The sequence below is a fragment of the Rhinoderma darwinii genome, chromosome 1 (genome assembly GCF_050947455.1).
Source record: "Rhinoderma darwinii isolate aRhiDar2 chromosome 1, aRhiDar2.hap1, whole genome shotgun sequence".
NCBI classification, from domain to species: Eukaryota; Metazoa; Chordata; class Amphibia; order Anura; family Rhinodermatidae; genus Rhinoderma; species Rhinoderma darwinii.
In genome coordinates, this window is record NC_134687.1 from 72,579,707 (window position 1) to 72,600,767 (window position 21,061).

The following is a 21,061-nucleotide window of genomic DNA, read 5'->3' on the forward strand; positions in this document are numbered from 1 at the left end:
GGGTGTAGTTTTCTCAATGGAGTCACTTTTTTGGCGTTTTCACTGTTTTGGTTCCTCAGGGGCTTTGCAAATGCGACATGGCCTGCGCAAACCATTCCTGCTACATTTGAGCTCCAAAAGCCAAATAGCGCTCTTTCCCTTCTAAGCTCCGCCGTGTGTCCAAACATCCGTTTATAACCACATGTGGGGTATTGTTTTACTCGGGAGAAATTGCTTTACAAATGTTGTGGTGCTTTTTCTCCTTTAGTCCTCGTGGAAATTAGAAAAAATTAGCTAAACCTACATTATCTTTGAAAGAATGACGATTTTCATTTTCTCGGCCTACTTCCAATAATTTCTGCAAAAAAACTGCGGGGTCAAAATGCTCACTATACCCCTAGATAATTTCCTCAAGGGGTGTCGTTTTCCAAATGGGGTCACTTTTGGTGGATTTCCACTGTTTTGGCACCGAAAGAGCCCTTGAAACCTGACATGGTGCCTAAAATATTTTCTAATAAAAAGGAGGCCCAAAATCCACTAGGTGCTCCTTTGCTTCTGAGGCCAGTGCTTCAGTCCATTACCGCACTAGGGCAATAAATATTGAGTTTCGTTTCTCTGGTAAAAACTTCTGTGTTACAAAAAAATTGATTAAAAATGAATTTCTGCAAAAAAAAAAATGAAATTTGAAAATGTCACCTCTACGTTGCTTTAATTCCTGTGAAACGTTTAAAGGGTTAAGAAACTTTCTAAATGCTGTTTTGAATACTTTGAGGGGTGAAGTTTTTAAAATGGGGTGACTTTTTGGGGGTTTCTAATATATAAGGCCCTAAAAGCCGCTTCACAACTGAACTGGCCCCTGTATAAATAGCCTTTTGAAATTTTCTTGAAAATGTGAGAAATTGCTGCTAAAGTTCTAAGCCTTGTGACGTCATAGAAAAATAAAAGGACGTTCAAAAAACGATGCCAATCTAAAGTAGACATATGGGGGATGTTAATTAGCAACAATTTTGTGTGGTATAACTGCCTGTCTTACAAACAGATACATTTACATTTAGAAAAATGCTAATTTTTGCAATTTTTTAAAAAATGTTGGTGTTTTTCACTGGTAAATATTGCATTTATCGACCACATTTTTCCACTATCATAAAGTCCAATGTGTCACGAGAAAACAATCTCAGAATCACTTTGATAGGTAAAAGCATTCCGGAGTTATTACCACATAAAGTGAAATATGTCAGATTAGAAAAAATGGGTCTGGTCCTGAAGGCCAAAATGAGCTTGGTCCTGAAGGGGTTAATGAATAATTAGCATATAGTGTGCGCCGTTTTAAAAGATGATTTTATAGATTTTGCTGTATTTGAAAAAAATATACATTTGGAAATATTGTCAGGTCATGCATTACAGCATGGTGGCGGTTCAAGGGGTTAAAACTATCAGACAGGCTCCCATTAAATATACAATGAATGGAAAACAGTACCATCTGCCCTGCAATTTTGTTATTATAAATATATCCCATATAATTATAGCACCAAAACCAAGCTCTGACATATGCGGCACCAGAACCAAGTTCAATACATAAATACAACACCAGAACAAAGCTCAGTACATAAATACAGTACCAGTACCAAGCTCAGTACATATATACAGCACCATAACCAAGCTCAGTACATATATACAGCACCATAACCAAGCTCAGTACCTAAATACACCAGAATGAAGCTCAGTACATAAATACAGCACCAGAACAAAGCTCAGTACATATATACAGCACCAGAACCAAGGTCAGTGTCACGATCCATGGGTATGTGGACCCACTAGGCCGCACCGCTGTAGCTGAGAAGCAGCTGGCCAAACAACAGCCCTAGTGCAATAGTACCTTTAATAGTCCAGACAGTAATGGAGGCTCGGCACAGATGAACGTGTAGACACCAGACGTGGTGTATATCAGCAGGCGTGACCGGTGACACAACACGACTCCAATAGGTTAAGGCACAGGAACAGATATAGCACGGGATACAGGATACAGGTAGCAGGGCACGGGAACAGGATAACACTAAGGGACCATTTGCTAAGACTAACATGGGTAAACACAACAATGCTCAGGCAATGAGTGAAAGGACAGAGCCCTTTTTATAGTCCAGGGTGATCATGGGCTAATTACAGATCTTAGTCATGTGTGTGCACTGGCCCTTTAAGGCCGGACACTAGCGTGTGCACGCACCCTACAGGTGCCAAGGCAGCGATGCGGAAGTGAGTGCCGGCAGCTCTCAGGAGGGAGATACCGCCCGGCACTCACTCATCCATAGCCGCAGCCATCAGGGGGGGAGGTAAAAACAACGGTCTGCGGCTGTGCACGTTACAGTATCCCCCCTCTTATGCCCCCTCTTCTTGGGGCCAGAGTAAGAGAGGAACTTCTTAATGAGGGTAGGAGCATTGAGGTTCTCCTCCGGTTCCCAGGACCTCTCCTCTGGACCAAATCTCCTCCAATCCACCAAATAAAAATTCCTTCCTCCTACCCTCTTGCAGTCCAGGATCTCCTTCACCTCAAACACGTCAGATGAACCGCTGGGAGAGACCGCAGGACCACGAGTCTTACTATAGCGGTTCAGGACCACAGGCTTCAGGAGGGACACATGAAAGGAGTGGGGATTCTGAGGGTAGGAGGCAGGCGAAGCTTATAGGATACAGGGTTTATTTGTTGTAGTATCTCAAAAGGTCAGAGAAACCTAGGAGCAAACTTGTTGGAAGGCACCTTTAAACGGATATTCCTAGAGGACAGCCAGACTTTGGTACCGGGCAGGGTTTTCTGCCAGACGTGTAGAAAGTCAACTGCGGGTACCTGGGATGTAGCCAGAACAGGAAGAGGGATTCGTGGATGTTGGCGGTCCACAATGTAGAATGGTGTTGGACTTACTTGTGTGGTTGTTGTGTGAGAATTCTGCCCATGGAAGAGGCTGTACCCAGTCATCATGGTGCGTGGAGATGAAGTGGCGAAGATAATTCTCCATGATTTGGTTAATCCTCTCGACTTGGCCATTGGACTGGGGATGGTAGGCTGAAGAAAAGTAAAACTTCACATCTAGGAGTTTACAGAGGGCTACCCAGAATTTCGAGTTTAACTGGGATAAAATGAGCCATCTTCGAGAACTGGTCCACCACCACCCAGACCGTATTGCATCCTGCAGAGGAAGGAATGTCTGTGACAGAGTCCATTGCTATTGATGCCAGGGAGCATTGGGCACAGGCAGAGGCTGGAGCAGACCGGCAGGCTTGGAGTGAGAAACTTTGTTGGAAGCCCACACAGGGCAGGACAAGACAAAGTCCACAATATCTTTGGGCAGCGTGGGCCATCAGATATGGCGGGCAATCAGATATCGGATTTTACGAGCACAAGCGTGCCAAGCCAGTTTGGAGGTGTGCCCCCAGCAAAGGATTCTCCTCCTGTCTGCCAACCACACAAAGGTCTTCCTCGGAGGGATGTCTCTAACTTGAAGAGAATTAACAGGAATAATACAGGACGGTTCAATGATACTTTGCGAATACTCAACAGAGTCCTCTGTTTGAAACGACCTGGAGAGGGCTTCGGCCCTCACATTTTTGTCAGAGGGACGGTAGTGGAGCACAAATTGGAACCGGGTGAAGAACAGCGACAACCTGGCTTGACGGGGGTTCAGCCGTTGGGTCGACTGGAGATAGATGAGGTTCTTGAGGTCGGTATATATCTGGATGGGGTGAGCTGCGTCCCCTAGTAGATGTCTCCACTCCTCCAGTGCCAATTTGATGGGCAGTAACTCCCGATCCCCAATAGAGTAATTGTGCTCTGCGGGAGAAAAAAGCCTTGCCTTTGGAACCTCTCTGGAACAGAAGTGCACCTGCACCAACAGAGGACGCGTCCACCTCCTACGAAAACTGTCGAGATACTGTACGTTGGGATGATGGAGGGTTGAGGCTGACGTGAAGGCACTCTTAAGGCTATTGAATGCAGATTCTGCCACTGGAGTCCAGACCTTGGTCATTTTACCTTTTTTGGTGGGGTTAGAGATGGGAGCCATCAGTGAATAGAAGTTTTGGATAAACTGCCGGCAGAAGTTGGCGAATCGCTGTATGGACCTCAGGCCTTGTGGACGTGGCCATTCCAGGACGGACTTTACCTGCCCAGGATCCATCTTGTGGCCTTGGTTCGAGATGATGTAGCCCAGAAAGAGTAGAGAATTCTTCTCAAAAATGCACTTCTCCAGCTTGGCATACAAACGATTCTTCCTTAATCACAGCAGAACTTGACGGACATGATGAGTCGTCGGATCTGGAGAAAAAAATCTGAATATCATCGAGACAGACCACAACACAGACATTGAGGAGATCTCAGAAGATATAATTGACGAATTCTTGGAAGACAGTTGGAGCGTTACACAGATCGAAGGGCATTACCAGGTATTCATAGTGCCCGTCTCGAGTGTTGAATGCCGTTTTCCATTTGTCACCCTGGCGATTCTGGATCAAATTGTAAGCCCCACGCAAATCTAGTTTAGAAAAAATCTTGGCTCCTCGTATGCTGTCAAATAGTTCGGAAATTAGTGGCAAAGGATATTTGTTCTTGACCGTGATTTGATTGAGACCACGGTAGTCAATGCAAGGTCAAAGAGATCCGTCTTTTTTCTTGACAAAGAAGAACCCGGTCCCGGCTGGGGAGGATGATTTTTGTATGAAACCCCTCCCCAGATTCTCCTTGATATAGACCGACATAAACTAAGTCTCTGGCAAGGAGAGAGGGTATACCTGTTCAAGGGGAGGGGACACATTTGGAACCAGTTCAATGGGACGGTCATAAGCCCGGTGTGAGGGAAGTGTCTCAACCTCCTTCTTGCTGAAGACATACGCAAACTGAAAGAAATGAGGAGGCAATCCTGCCAATGACTGAGGCAGAGGAGGCTGGACCGGATGGATCTGCAACAGACAGCGGCTCCAACTTGGTTTCCAATACAATCGGGTCGGGAAGAGGCAGTCCATTCACCAAAGCAACAGCCAAAGACGTCTCCAGAGGGACTGTGGGTGTAACGTCTTATGGCCACGGTCCATCGTTCGGTCATTAACCTCGACAGCCGTGACCATGGACATCCTACCTCGTTGCAGCGTCGTCCTCCTGACAGGTGCCGGCACTCACTTCCAGATTCTGTCTCCGGTGGGCGCCCTCGCATGCGCGGCCTTAATGGGCCAGTGCGCACATTTTTGCAGGAACTCTGAAACCTAGCCCAGGATGCCCTGGGCTATAAAAAGGGCTCTGCCCTCTTGCTCTTTGCCAGAGCGTTGTTCGTTACCCATTGTTTGTCGTGCTTATGGTCTTCCAGTGTCTTCCAGTTTCCCAGTGTACCTTGCTCCTGTATCCCGTTGTAAAGGATCTGCCAGGTACTACGTCTGTGTATACTCACGGGATTAATCAGTCGACACCTGAGGCCAGACCTCTTAGACTGACACCGGCTCCCACCAACCAGGGTGGCAGGCTCAGGAGTGGGAGAGCCTATCGCGGCCTGGTCAGTCGGAGTTAGCTCCGCCCCCTGTCCATTTATACCTGCCGTGTTCTATTCCTCAGTGCTTGTTATTCTTCTTGGATTCCTGTCCCCACTGCTGCCTTGCTCCAGCCTGCTTCTGCCGTGCTTCTGCCTTGCTTCAGTTCCGCTTATCCTGCTTCGCTTTCCCCCTGGCTTGCTTCCTGCTCCGTGCTCTCGTTGGTATACTCCACTTCATCCTGATCCTGACTACTCATTCACCAATCCGTTTCCTCGCGGCGTTCCGTGGGCTACTGCCCCTTCCCTTGCGTGTTCCCTGTTTATACTCCCTTGCACTTAGACAGCGTAGGGACCGCCGCCAAGTTGTACCCCGTCGCCTAGGGCGGGTCGTTGCAAGTAGGCAGGGACAGGGCGGTGGGTAGATTAGGGCTCACTTGTTCCCTTCACCTCCTTCCTGCCATTACATAATAACAAGCCCATACCTAGTCTACCATTTCTCCTACGCTGACGCTATCATGGACCCCCTTGAGACCCTGACCCAGCAGATGCAGGGCTTCTCCCTACAGGTCCAGGCCCTGGCTCAGAGGGTCAACCAGGGTGACGCTGCCTTAGTAGTACCCCTCACCTCACCTCTAGAACCCGACCTCAAGTTACCTGACCGGTTCTCAGGGGACCGTAAGACTTTTCTCTCTTTCCGGGAGAGTTGCAGACTTTATTTCCGCCTAAAACCTCACTCCTCAGGTTCCGAGAACAAGCGGGTGGGTATCGTTATATCCCGACTGCAGGAAGGGCCCCAAGAGTGGGCCTTCTCCTTGGCTCCTGACGCCCCTGAACTTTCCTCCGTTGATCGTTTTTTCTCTGCCCTTGGACTCATTTACGACGAGACTGAGAGGACTGCCTTAGCCGAGAGTCAGCTGGTGACCTTACGTCAGGGTAGGAGACCTGTTGAGGAATACTGTTCTGATTTTAGAAAGTGGTGTGTAGCTTCTCGGTGGAACGACCCGGCCCTAAGGTGCCAGTTTAGGTTAGGATTATCTGATGCCCTGAAGGATCTGCTGGTTAGCTACCCCTCTTCTGACTCCCTAGACCAGGTTATGGCCCTAGCAGTACGACTTGACCGACGTCTCAGGGAACGTCAGCTTGAACGTTTCAATGTGTTCCCCTCTGACTTCCCTGCGATTCCCCCCGAGGTCCCGTCTCCTCGCTCTTCCACGGAGGACTCGGAGGTACCTATGCAACTCGGGGCCTCCATGTCCCCTCGACAACGTAGAGAGTTTCGCAGGAAGAATGGTCTCTGCTTCTATTGTGGGGACGACAAGCATCTACTGAACACCTGTCCCAGGCGCAAGAATAAACAGCCGGAAAACTTCCGCGCCTAAGTGATCATCGGGGAGGTCACTTGGGCGCACAGGTATTTCCCGTTAATATGAAATGCAATAAAATTTTGCTTCCCTTTCAGGTCTCGTTTGCTGGCCGGTCTGCCACGGGCAGTGCCTTCGTGGATTCTGGCTCATCTGCTAATATCATGTCTGTGGAATTTGCTATGTCTCTAAAAATGCCATTTATTTATTTGCCTTATCCTATCCCGGTAGTGGGTATCGACTCCACTCCTCTTGCTAATGGTTATTTTACGCAGCATACTCCTGTTTTTGAACTCCGTGTTGGCTCCATGCATTTGGAGCAGTGCTCTGTACTGGTGATGCAGGGATTATCGTCCGATCTGGTATTAGGTCTTCCCTGGTTGCAGCTGCATAATCCCACGTTTGATTGGAATACTGGGGATCTCACCAAATGGGGTAGTGAATGCCTGATGTCATGTCTTTCGGTTAACTCTATTTCTCCCTGGGAGGAGGTAAACACGCTTCCTGAGTTTGTTCAGGACTTCGCTGATGTGTTTTCTAAGGTGGCCTCCGAGGTGTTGCCCCCTCATAGAGATTACGATTGCGCCATTGATTTGGTGCCTGGTGCCAAGCTTCCTAAGGGTAGGATATTTAATCTTTCATGTCCTGAACGTGAAGCTATGAGGGAGTATATCCAAGAATGCCTGGCCAAGGGTTTCATTCGCCCCTCGACTTCTCCTGTAGGTGCTGGCTTCTTCTTCGTGGGGAAGAAGGATGGTGGTCTTAGGCCGTGCATTGATTATCGGAACCTGAATAAGGTCACCGTAAGGAACCAGTATCCCCTTCCTTTGATTCCGGATATTTTTAATCAGGTTCAGGGGGCCCAATGGTTTTCTAAGTTCGATCTACGGGGGGCATATAACCTTATCCGCATCAAAGAGGGGGATGAGTGGAAAACTGCGTTCAACACACCCGAAGGTCATTTCGAATACCTGGTCATGCCCTTTGTGTTGTGTAATGCCCCTGCCGTCTTCCAGAATTTTATTAATGAAACCCTGAGAGATTACCTGGGTAATTTTCTTGTAGTGTACCTTGATGACATACTGGTGTTTTCCAAGGACTGGTCCTCCCACGTGGAGCATGTCAGGAAGGTCCTCCAGGTCCTCCGGGAAAATAATCTGTTTGCGAAGACCGAAAAATGTGTGTTTGGGGTACAGGAGATACAATTTTTAGGTCAAATCCTCACTCCTCATGAATTCCGCATGGACCCTGCCAAGGTTCAGGCTGTGGCGGAATGGGTCCAACCTGCCTCCCTGAAGGCGCTACAGTGTTTTTTGGGGTTCGCTAACTATTACAGGAGATTTATTGCCAACTTCTCGGTCGTCGCTAAGCCTCTTACGGACCTTACTCGCAAGGGTGCTGATGTCCTCCATTGGCCCCCTGAGGCCGTCCAGGCTTTTGAGACCCTCAAGAGGTGCTTTATCTCGGCCCCCGTGCTGGTTCAGCCCAACCAAAGGGAGCCATTTATTGTGGAGGTTGACGCATCCGAGGTGGGAGTGGGGGCCGTCTTGTCCCAGGGTACCAGCTCCCTCACCCTTCTCCGCCCCTGTGCTTACTTCTCTAGGAAGTTTTCGCCCACGGAGAGTAACTATGATATTGGCAACCGCGAACTTTTAGCCATTAAATGGGCTTTTGAAGAGTGGCGTCACTTCCTGGAGGGGGCCAGACACCAGGTAACGGTCCTTACTGACCACAAGAATCTGGTTTTTCTAGAATCTGCCCGGAGGCTTAATCCTAGACAAGCTCGTTGGGCACTATTCTTTACCAGATTTAATTTCTTGGTTACCTATAGGGCTGGGTCCAAAAATATTAAGGCTGATGCACTGTCACGTAGTTTCATGGCCAATCCTCCTTCCAAGAAGGATCCTGCTTGTATTTTACCCCCTGGTATAATCGTTTCTGCCACTGATTCTGATTTAGCTTCTGACATCGCGGCTGATCAAGGTTCAGCTCCCGGGAACCTCCCTGGGGACAAACTGTTTGTCCCCCTGCAATACCGGCTAAGGGTACTCAGGGAAAACCATGACTCCGCACTATCTGGTCATCCTGGCATCTTGGGTACCAAACACCTCATTACCAGAAACTATTGGTGGCCTGGGTTGCCTAAAGACGTTAGGGCTTACGTCGCCGCTTGTGAGGTTTGTGCTAGGTCCAAGACCCCTAGGTCCCGACCTATGGGCTTACTACGTTCCTTGCCCATTCCCCAGAGACCTTGGACCCATATCTCCATGGATTTTATCACCGATTTGCCTCCATCTCAGGGCAAGTCGGTGGTGTGGGTGGTAGTAGACCGCTTCAGCAAGATGTGCCACTTTGTGCCCCTTAATAAACTACCTAACGCCAAGACGTTAGCTTCTTTGTTTGTTAAACACATCCTGCATCTCCATGGGGCCCCAGTCAATATCGTTTCTGACAGAGGGGTACAATTTGTTTCCTTATTTTGGAGAGCTTTTTGTAAAAAGTTGGAGATTGATCTGTCCTTCTCCTCCACCTTCCATCCCGAAACTAATGGCCAAACGGAAAGGACTAACCAATCCCTGGAACAATATTTAAGGTGTTTCATCTCTGACTGTCAATTTGATTGGGTCTCATTCCTTCCCCTTGCCGAATTTTCCCTGAATAACCGGGTCAGTAACTCGTCAGGGGTCTCCCCGTTTTTCTGTAATTTCGGGTTTAACCCAAGGTTCTCCTCCGTTTCTCCTGGTTGTTCCAATAATCCCGAGGTAGAGGAAGTTCATCGGGAACTGTGCACAGTCTGGGCCCAGGTTCAGAAGAACCTAGAGGCATCCCAGAGCGTACAAAAGATTCAGGCTGATAGTAGACGTTCTGCTAACCCCCGGTTTCTCGTCGGGGATCTGGTCTGGATGTCGTCCAGGAACTTGAGCCTTAAGGTCCCGTCCAGGAAGTTTGCTCCCCGATTTATTGGACCTTATAAGATTATTGAAGTCCTCAACCCTGTATCCTTCCGTCTGGAGCTGCCCCCATCCTTTCGCATACATGACGTCTTCCATGCCTCCCTCCTTAAACGCTGCTCCCCGTCCTGGTCCCCCTCGAGGAAACCTCCTGTTCCCGTTCTCACCCCTGAGGGGGTGGAATTCGAGGTGGCTAAGATTATGGACAGTAGGATGATCCAGGGCTCCCTCCAGTACCTGGTCCATTGGAGAGGATACGGGCCGGAGGAGAGGACTTGGGTACCTGCTCGTGATGTTCACGCTGGGGTATTGATCAGGAGGTTCCACCTTCTCTTCCCCACTAAACCGGGTCCTCTTAGTAAGGATCCGGTGGCCCCTCATAAAAGGGGGAGTACTGTAAAGGATCTGCCAGGTACTACGTCTGTGTATACTCCCGGGATTAATCAGTCGACACCTGAGGCCAGACCTCTTAGACTGACACCGGCTCCCACCGACCAGGGTGGCAGTCTCAGGAGTGGGAGACCCTATCGCGGCCTGGTCATTCGGAGTTAGCTCCGCCCCCTGTCCATTTATACCTGCCGTGTTCTCTTCCTCAGTGCTTGTTATTCTTCTTGGATTCCTGGCCCCACTGCTGCCTTGCTCCAGCCTGCTTCTGCCGTGCTTCTGCCTTGCTTCAGTTCCGCTTATCCTGCTTCGCTTTGCCCCTGGCTTGCTTCCTGCTCCGTGCTCTCGTTGGTATACTCCACTTCATCCTGATCCTGACTACTCATTCACCGCTCCGTGTCCTCGCGGCGTTTCGTGGGCTACTGCCCCTTCCCTTGCGTGTTCCCTGTTTGTACTCCCTTGCACTTAGACAGCGTAGGGACCGCTGCCAAGTTGTACCCCGTCGCCTAGGTCGGGTCGTTGCAAGTAGGCAGGGACAGGGCGGTGGGTAGATTAGGGCTCACTTGTTCCCTTCACCTCCTTCCTGCCATTACACCCGTATCCTGTTTCTGTGCTACCTAGTGCTATTGCCGTGCTGTGCTATTGCCGTGCTGTGCTACAGTCTACCATTGATCTGCTATGCCTCACCTGACGACTTCCCGCCGCCTGGTCCTGGATGTGCCTGCCTCGCTACTGCCTAATTGCCTCAGGTACCCTTGCTGAACTATTGAACTTTGTACTTACCTGTTTGGCCAGCTGCCATCCCGCTACGCGGTACGGCCCAGTGGGTCCACACCCCGCATCGTGACAGTGTGTAACTGGAGAAGATCCACTAGGTCTTTCTGGATGAAGTTTGCTGCAGACCCAGAGTGCAGATAGGTAGAGACACGGTGCGTCTTCTTGACGGACACTATGGTCACAGGGATGGATAGTCTTGAAGACAATTTTTTATTCAGCGCCATACCACCTAGATAAACACTGATGAGATACCAACAGAGAAGGACACAAATACAGAGTAATGTTGAATGTGTCAGGGATCATTACCATGTATATTGTCTGAAAAATATTATCCTCACACATATGTATATACATTTCAGTTCTTTGTGTAATATACTGATATATATAACAAGTTCTTTGTTCATGTCGGACACACCTATGGAAGACACCTCCCCCTGGAATGCAAAGAGGAGTGTGCAGAAGAATGTATAGGAAAACTTATAGGGAGGGGCATGGGTCTTCTCTGTGTGTGTGTTTCTTTGTTCTGAATAAAGTTCAGTTGCTCCTGGCTGACATTGAAGCTGTACCTCAGACATTTGTGTGGTGTACTTCTGACCAGGCATGCCTTCAGCTTTCAATTTACAGAGGTGGTTATTCGGTGTGAAATACGGACCTGACATTTGGCGCCCGAACAGGGACCTCACTCGAGGAAATATCAAAATCCGGACAATCGACAATCACAGGGTGAAACAGATAACTCAAAGTTGCCCACTGAAGGAATTTGATCACCTCCGCAATAACACGGTAAGCGAATTGATTTTATAAATCTTCGTCTTATCTGTGTTAGTGGACAGTCTTGTGGCGATCTGTAGAACCCTTTTGTTGATTTCCTGGACTATCTCAGGCGACAGAGGTGATATTTTCCGCTGTGAGGTAAAAAACCTGTGAGACCTTAGTCGCGCCCGACTAACCATCCTCTGGGTAATTAGGGACTAGATAGAAAATACGCGGGCACAATATATATGTGTGATAAGTCGTGGATAGTATTATAACCTGTCTTATACAGGGGCACGCGGGCATAAGTACATGTGTGATAAGTCGTGGATAGGCACGCGGGCATAAGTACATGTGTGATAAGACGTGAGACGCGGGCACGCGGGGTGCAATGATGCACTGATAAGACGTGTGATAAGACGTGAGACAAAAACACTGATAAGTCGTGTGATAAGGCATATGCGGGGTGTATAAACTGAAAAAAAACAAAAACTAAAAAAAACAAACTGTTAAGTCGTGTATTAAATTGTAAGTAATATAGTGGCCAGACAAGAGAGTTGTAGACCGAAAATTGTTATATAAGTTACGTGTATAATATAGACTGTTAGAATGGATGGTTTACGGTCCATATTCAAATCATCAGGATCACCCGATCCTATTCATGATTTGGTGAAGTGAATGGAAGTTAGGAGTAAGAAAGGTATTGTATGTTATATGTATTAGAAAACACAGGACCAGCCGACGCCCGGTAATGGTGTCCGTACCTCATGTTGAGTGTGTCCTCATTGTGGGTGGGGAACCCCCCCCCCTTCACAGCTGCGCACTGTGTTTCCAATGGGAGAGGCTGCCCCCCCCCCCTGCCCCTGATGTGGCCATGCCCGGCCCAACCAAATCAGTATGAAATAATCACCTTGTTAATTTTGTCATTTGTAGTGTTTTTTTTCTATTTACAGAAGTTCCAGTCTAGTTCACTGATGAAACAACACGTCATCATAATATAGAGATGGTGGCCGTCAGATTGTACGGTTAAAGATGTGTTTGATACGTAGATAATTCCTATACAATGGTGTGATGAATGATTGCAGATACGTATGTTGTTTTGCCGGCATTGAAAGTGTTAAGATTGTGAGAAGTTGTGAGAAGTTGTGAGAAGCTTTGAGTGTGTGACCCCCCTCCCTCTCCCCTGTAGTGTGCTGTGTTTGGGAGGAGGAGGAGGAGGGGGGCTGACTGGGTGCAGTCTGCAGGGCTGATGAGACAAAGGGATTTCAATATGCACTGCTGAGATATATATATGTATCAGTAATGTGTACAAACCGAAATACATTTCTTCTCTTTTGCGCATGCGCTGTTGTTTATAAACGTTCCGATATTTATGTGTTATGATGTGATCAGATTTCATGTGTTTTGATGTTAATTCAGATGTATTAAACTACAGATACTGTGAGACACGGGGTTTTGAAAATGTATGTGCCCCCACCGTTCCCTATTTATATATACAGTTTATTGGTTTGCAGTAATTAATGTTATCAGAGATAATATTTTTTGTTTTATTGAATAACTAACTACAATTGTTTTGTTTTTGATTTCACACATGAGTTGTGTCATTGTAAAGATCAAATGTATTTTCGTCAGGAAAAAGTCATTTTTGTTTCAGGCTGTTGCACATTACAGGGGGTTAAACTAGTGCCAGACTTTGTTATGTTGAGATGTAGTTTTGAACTCTGCTACATTACTTTCGCAGAGTCCACAAAGGGGGGAATGGTGAAGGGACTGATCAGGTACAATTTTGGTTTGTTTTGAGTTAATTAATTTGGTTTCAGGAGATCTAAAAATGTGTAAGAGACCATCCCCCTCCAGCAAATTTACACAGGAGGCAGAGGTGACGTCACTCACACGAGTCTTTATGGATTTAGATGAGGGGGAAGGCAAAACAAAAATTGTCTGGACATTGTTAATTTGATGTAAAGTTTTTAGGAATGTTTTCTTTTTATTTGTTTTTGTATTAATCAAGTATTTGCAGAACCTGATAAAAGTGAGATTCTCAAAGTATTCTGGATTATCAGATGAGTGTGGAGAAGTGTATAACATTTGGTTTTATTTTAGAGGATGAAGACGCCACCCCTTTGAGATGTTCTATCTATATGTGACATGGGTTTTTAATGTAAATTTGTAATAAAGAGATTTTATTATACAATATGTACAAGCCGGGATACGAGGCACCAGGTAAATTACCCAGAAACCACTCTCACCTTCTTGTTCATCTCAAGGAGCGGAGCTGGAGGTGCTCGCTGAGGCTTGTAACCTGGCAGAAGGTAAGACGGCCGACAATTACACATCTTCTAGGTGCCCTGTCCATTGTAACAGAGAAGTTTTTCCTTATATAAAGGTGTTTGATGTCATTTAGGGGCCTGACATTATTGTATGTACTTAGAACAACGTTTATAGTGTATGCGGATGATGTTATCACCAGATTAGTATTTATTTTAACAATTGACAAGAGTTGGGGGTCCCCAGCAATTGCCAGTAAATATGAACTAAAAGACTTTTAACACGATGAACTCCATCACTGAGATGCGGCAGGCACAGCCTGAGCCAGTACAACGCGTTTATCATGAACTGACGGCAGTGTCACAATTCTAAGCGGCCGCCCAGACGAGTAACTTGCCAGAGGAAGAGTACAGATGCGGAGGGTTTGATAGTCACAATACAACTCCACTAATCCGCCTACGTGGGATCTCACCCCAGGCTCACAACATGAGGTGCTATGTACAGCCTGATGACGTAAACCAAAGGAGACGGTGTCGGACAGATGAGAAGGACCAAACCAAGTCCTGATGACATCAGCAAAGTAAAGACCAAAGACCTGAGTGAATCCGACAGCAGGATCAAGTGTTTTGATAAGTGACCAGGAGGGGGTAATAATAACTCCCCCACTGGACACCAACGTAGTCTGACTCCACAATTGTGTGGGTTACCCTGAGGGTGACAGTCAGTGAAGAGCAGAAGACAGGAGAAGAAGAAGATGATGGTGTACAGGACTGGCAATGAACTGATGGGACCCGAGACCTGAGGGTGATAGCATGAGATTGGTGATAGCATTATGTTATTAGCTGAGGCCCTATTGTTTATAATGTCTGAGGTTTATAATTATAATGTGTGTAAATATGCCGCGGTGCTGCAAATTACAATCTGAGGAGTTTTATGTGAAGGTGTGAGGTGAAGGTCACTGTGCTGCCCATGACCTGTCATATCTGCAGGGGTAAAGTCCCATTAGGACAGTAAGTGACAGTGCGACAATTATTACTGTTAATAAAAATGTAGACCGGATTAATATATATATATTACAACCAGCAGTGGTTTGTAGATTATATCAAGACAACCATCCTGTATCCAGAGGAGAATAGGGAAAGTTAGGACCACTCCGACACCTTGGAAGTCCAGGTACAAAGGGGGGTTACTCATCAGGAGTAGCTCGTCTCAAGCTGGTGAAGAAATCCAAAACCCCTACCCGCCTGGTTCGAGTGGTCAGTGGTAGGTTGCTAGGTAAGACTCAGGGATAGAATAATATTTTTAGGGGGGACTGTCAGGGATCATTACCATGTATATTGTCTGAAAAATATTATCCTCACACATATGTATATACATTTCAGTTCTTTGTGTAATATACTGATATATATAACAAGTTCTTTGTTCATGTCGGACACACCTATGGAAGACACCTCCCCCTGGAATGCAAAGAGGAGTGTGCAGAAGAATGTATAGGAAAACTTATAGGGAGGGGCATGGGTCTTCTCTGTGTGTGTGTTTCTTTGTTCTGAATAAAGTTCAGTTGCTCCTGGCTGACATTGAAGCTGTACCTCAGACATTTGTGTGGTGTACTTCTGACCAGGCATGCCTTCAGCTTTCAATTTACAGAGGTGGTTATTCGGTGTGAAATACGGACCTGACAAATGTAAGGCAACGTTGCTGAACTATATAGAATCTACTGTATTAAGTCCTAGGTGATAACCAAGATAAACTTGGTGCATCGATCAAAAATTGGCATAAGATAAATCCAAGAAAATATGATCGACTCAAGCACATGAAATTTATGGAAAAAAATACAAGATTTTATTGACATAAAAACATAACATGATAAAACTGGAACAGGGAATGAGTCACTCAATAAAAAGACATCAAATCGATCGCACACCGGATGTAGATATTAAGTGATTATGTAAGCACTAAACATGTTGTTAAACCAGCAAGGATAATGTAGGTATTCATGCAGACATATGTCTAATGGAGCCGAGGTAAGTTATGACAAAATACAGTCCAATCAGATCCAACAAATATGTATGTGTATACTAGCCCGCCTATGTGAGGGCATACAACAACAGTTATATATACATACAGATACGCAAATGCAGTGATTGTCTGAATAGATCTGGAGGGCTAACAAGAACCCTAATGTGAATGCTGAAGGATCAACATTGAAAAGTCAAGTGTGCAATACACATGGGCTCACAAAAGATAACAAAGAAACGACATGAAAAGCTCAATGACAGCTGTCTAACAAGGAGAAGATGTAAAACATACCGGTGGACATGGAGGGAGCGTGAAAGAGATGTCTGTACCCGACGCGTGTTTCGGCAATTGCCTTCATCCGGGGTTAAGGTCAGACTGCTGATATCCGCCCATATATAATGCATAGCTCAGGTGTTTAAGGTATTAAAATTAAGAAATGAGGAGGAGGCAGACCTGGATGACGAGATTCGGCGTCTGATGCGGGGTACAAAGATGGCGCTGCCCCACTTCCGGGACCGCGTCATCAGAGAGGGTGTGAGGCGGCGGGACCAAGCCACGCCCCTCATATCCTGCTCCAATTGCAGACAGCGGTCGGAAGAGGACAGGGCCACTCCCCCCCCGAGTGAACATCTGATCAGGATGTCATAAACATCAGCGCACAGCCCGACACCGGTATGTGCCACAGAAGAAGCAAGAGAAAGGCTCCCAGTAGGGATGGTTACAGAACAGTGTATGTGACTGGGGATAAGGTGGTGAGGTGAAGTGAAATGCCTGAGTGTTGGAGTGCGTGACATGTGGGCTGAAGGGAAGTGTGTGATGTGAAAAGCCGCTAGATGAAGAAAGCAATGTGATGAGAAGTGTGGTGGTATGTGATAAGTGAAAGTGTGAGACAAAGAAATATCGATCTGAAGGAAAAATGGATACAAGTTCCAATGAAAAAGGTGAAATGAAATGAACGAATATCATGAAGTGTGTGCAAATGGGTGTGCTAATGATATAAAGCAATGATGAATGAATAAAAGCAGAATGAGTGTTAACATATGCAAAGAGAAGGGGTAAAAAATAATAAATAAATTTGCTGCATATGTAATTATGCGTATGAAAGTGAGAGGACAAAGTGGTGAGTTGTATGTGATGCAAAGTGTGAGGTGGGAATAAGTGTGGGGACATGAAGGATTATTGTGTGTAGATACAAACGTAGATGTGTAGTGGCCTATAAATATTTATGTAGGTGTTGGTACAGAATGAGCATACAAGTATAAAATTTGAAACACATATTATATTAGGACCACATATAGACATCAGAAAATTATTTTAAAATGCAGAGGTAGTACATATAAAAAGCACACATTTTATAAATATGTTGCAAAATGGATGAATATTGGTATCAGATGTGATAGAAACACAAACGCAACCAAGAAATTATAAATATAATACATTGTGTATATATAATGTGATCTCTACTTATGAAAAATGATGATAATAATAAAGATGATAGTGATAAAAATAAAAATAAATAGTAATAAAATGTGATGTGGATGAAAACTATGAAAGAATAATAATGATAGAAAATAATAAATAAAACATAAATGAAAATAATAGTAATCATAAAAATAATAATAATAAAAAGTGCAGCAATAAAGTGACACTGTGTATTTTGTACATATGGAATTATACAAGATAAATGAAAAAGCAGAAGTAATAATACAAATGCTGAATAGAAAAACAAAAAATGAATAAACCAAATAATGGTGAAGAAAAAAATTTGTAAAAAATACATAATACATGGTACAGTGGGATGAAACATGAATAATGACAGATATAAAGAGTGCGTGCAAAGCACCGTATTCTGTTTCTTATTTCTTCTTTAGAGGGATAAAAGATGGTCCAGAGAAACACCTCCTCAGGTAGACTCGATAGAGAATATCATGGTTCTATGTATATAAATGGAAAGAAAAAAGAGGGTAGTTAGTGATAAAAAGATGACAATAGGGATGAGGGAAGGATAAAAAGCAAAGACCCACGAAAGGAGTCAATGGTTACAAAAACGAAACAAAGCTCAAGGATTCATTTAGTCCATATGGAGACATTGTCCCAAGGGTCCATATCCAGCGGGACTCGCATTGTGCGAGTTTTTGTTTGATGGCCCCACCTCTCATACCGCATATAATGTGGTCAATCCCTCTCACCTTCAACTTAGAGGGGTCACATGAATGGTGTGTTTTAAAATGTCGGGCCACCGGTTTCAACATCTCCAAGTGTTCTGCCCCTGATGCTCGTTTGATGTCGGCCATATGTTCACGTACACGGACCTTCAGCTCTCTGGAAGTGAGACCAACGTAAATCTTTGGGCACGGGCAGACAGCGTAATACACAACAGCTTTAGTAGTGCATGTGATGGAGTGAGTGATGTTAAAAGTTTTACTGCCAGAAGTATCAGTGAAGGTGTTGACTTCTTCTACATTGGGGCATGCTACGCATTTTCCACAGGGCTTACACCCCCATCTTGGACCCTTGGTCCCAAAGGGATATTTGGTTTTTATTGGATCATAAAAGCTTCTTACAAGATGGTCTCTCAAATTTTTAGATCGTCTAGCTGTGACGCAGGGATATTTTGTGATGAATCTATTTAGAGTGGGGTCTGTCAAAAGAATCGGCCAGTATCTTTTAAGAATTTCTTTCATTTGTGGCCATCGGGAGTGATACCCCGTGATAAATCTGACCAGACTCTGTTTTTCTGCCTTCTTTTTAGGGAATAGCAAGTCCCTAGGTGTCCGTTTCGCCCTTTGATAGGCTTTTTTTATTGATCTCATACTATATCCCCGCTCCAGGAAACGGTGTTTCAGGTCATCAGCCTGTTTCTCGAATAACGAATCAGAGGAACATATCCTCTTGATCCGTAAGAATTGTCCAATAGGTACCGCTGAAATGGTCTGCGGGGGGTGAGACGAGGAGGAGTGAAGTAATGCGTTCACAGAAGTTTCCTTGCGGAAAACATCACTGTGAAGGAAACCCTTCTCGTCTGTGAAGATTCTCACGTCCATGAAATTCCAAGCAACTGGGATGCGCTTTATAAGTGAATTTAAGATTTACATCATTCAAGTTCAGTCCGAGCATGAATAGGTCAAGATCAGCATGTGTACCTTTCCAGACGACCAGGATGTCATCAATGTAACGGGCCCAAAGAAGGACCCGCGCCATTGATTCATCCCGGTCATCTGAAAAAAGGGTCCTCTCCCACAGCCCCAGGAAGAGGTTGGCGTAAGATGGTGCACACGCTGCCCCCATGGCTGTTCCCTGGAGCTGTAGGTAGAAGTGACTGTTGAACACAAAGAAATTGTGTGTTAAAATGTATTCAAGCATCTGTACAATGAATGAGCACAGGGGTTTGTCTAGTTCTGACATCGACAGGAAGTATTGAACTGCTCTCAAACCATCTTCGTGTTTGATGCATGTATAAAGGGACTCCACGTCGATGGTGACGAGGAGCATGTCACTATCGATGCTGACACCGCTGATCTTCTGCAGTAGATCGGCCGTGTCTCGAACATGTGAAGGTAAATTGATTACCAGATTTTTAAGATGAAAATCGATGAATTTGCATATCCCTTCCGTGAGACTGCCCCTGCCTGAGATGATGGGTCTCCCTGGTGGAATCTTTTCATTTTTGTGGATCTTAGGTAGCAGATAAAGGGTTGGGATGGTGGGTTCGTCAATTGAAAGTGCCGTTTTTAATTCTTTTGAAATAACATTATCTTCCACTGCCTGAGAGAGTTTGGCCTGTAGCTCTGATCTAAAGGCCGACAGAGGGTTAAAGGTCAATTTCCTATAACATTGTTTGTCCCTCAGCTGTCTATTTGCCTCCACCTCATACATGGTACATGGCCAGACTACCACATTACCCCCCTTATCTGCCGCCTTAAATACCACATCATTGATTTTTTGTAGTTGTTTAAGGCTATTTCTCTCCAGTGGAGTAAGGTTATCCTGTTTGATATACCTTGGAATGTTAAAAAACTCCTGGGTCACTGATTTGATGAAAAGATCCACCGCAGGGCAGAGGCTAAGGGCAGGGAAATTTTTGGATTTGACACGGATACATGCTGGGATATTACCTGTAGTTTCATCAGTGTTATGCTCACCTAGCAGATCTTCGAGTGCTTTAAGTGCCTGCTGTTCCTCAGATGTTGGAAAGAATTCCCTGTCCACTGGTTTGTTGAACCATTTATTGAAAATAAGAGAGCGGCCGAAGATGTGTAGGTCTTTTACTGCAGAAAACATATCAAAACCGGCACTTGGTGAGAAAGTCAGACCTTTAGCTATAAGTTCTAAATCAGTGTTCGAAAATATATGTGAGGAAAGATTAATTACCTTAAGCCGACTACTCTGTTCCCGTACGTCTGGTCGTTTTTTATTGGCCACTTGTCTCTGTGCCAGTTTTCGTTTCGGGCGGGTGTTAAAGGTAGATCTATAGGGCATGGTATCGGTTTCACTCTGAGATTATACTGAGGAAATGGAGGGGGTACGACTACGGCCTCCTGGAGCCTGATTTCTTCTCCACCTGTACACCTTGTTATTTTGAAAATCACCAATATCTCTTGAAAATTTTCTAGATTTGATTTCTTGGATATCTTTCTCCCACTCCACAAATTGGATGTTCAGGTTGTGTTTAAATTTAGACATATTGTCTGTGGACATAAGTGGAAACAATTGGGTCTGGATACTTTCTATCTCTTCATCCATGGACAGTATCATTTTGTGGTTGAGGTCAACCAAGAGCTCCATGAATTTTCTGGAGCCTTGGTTGCATACCTCTTCCCACTTGGAGATAAATTCTTCTTCTATAATTGGGAAGGATGGAAAAATCTGGATCCTTAGGCCCCTTGGGACAAGGTCTCTCTGGATGTAGTTTTCCAGAAAAGTTTTGTTCCACCACACTTTCATGCGGCGGTGTAACAGATTGGTATATTTGTTCTGGAGCTCAGTGACGTTTCTGCACACATTAAAACCAAGAATTGGGGACTCATCCTTGAAAACCTGTTCCATCTGGGAACGCCAGGCACAT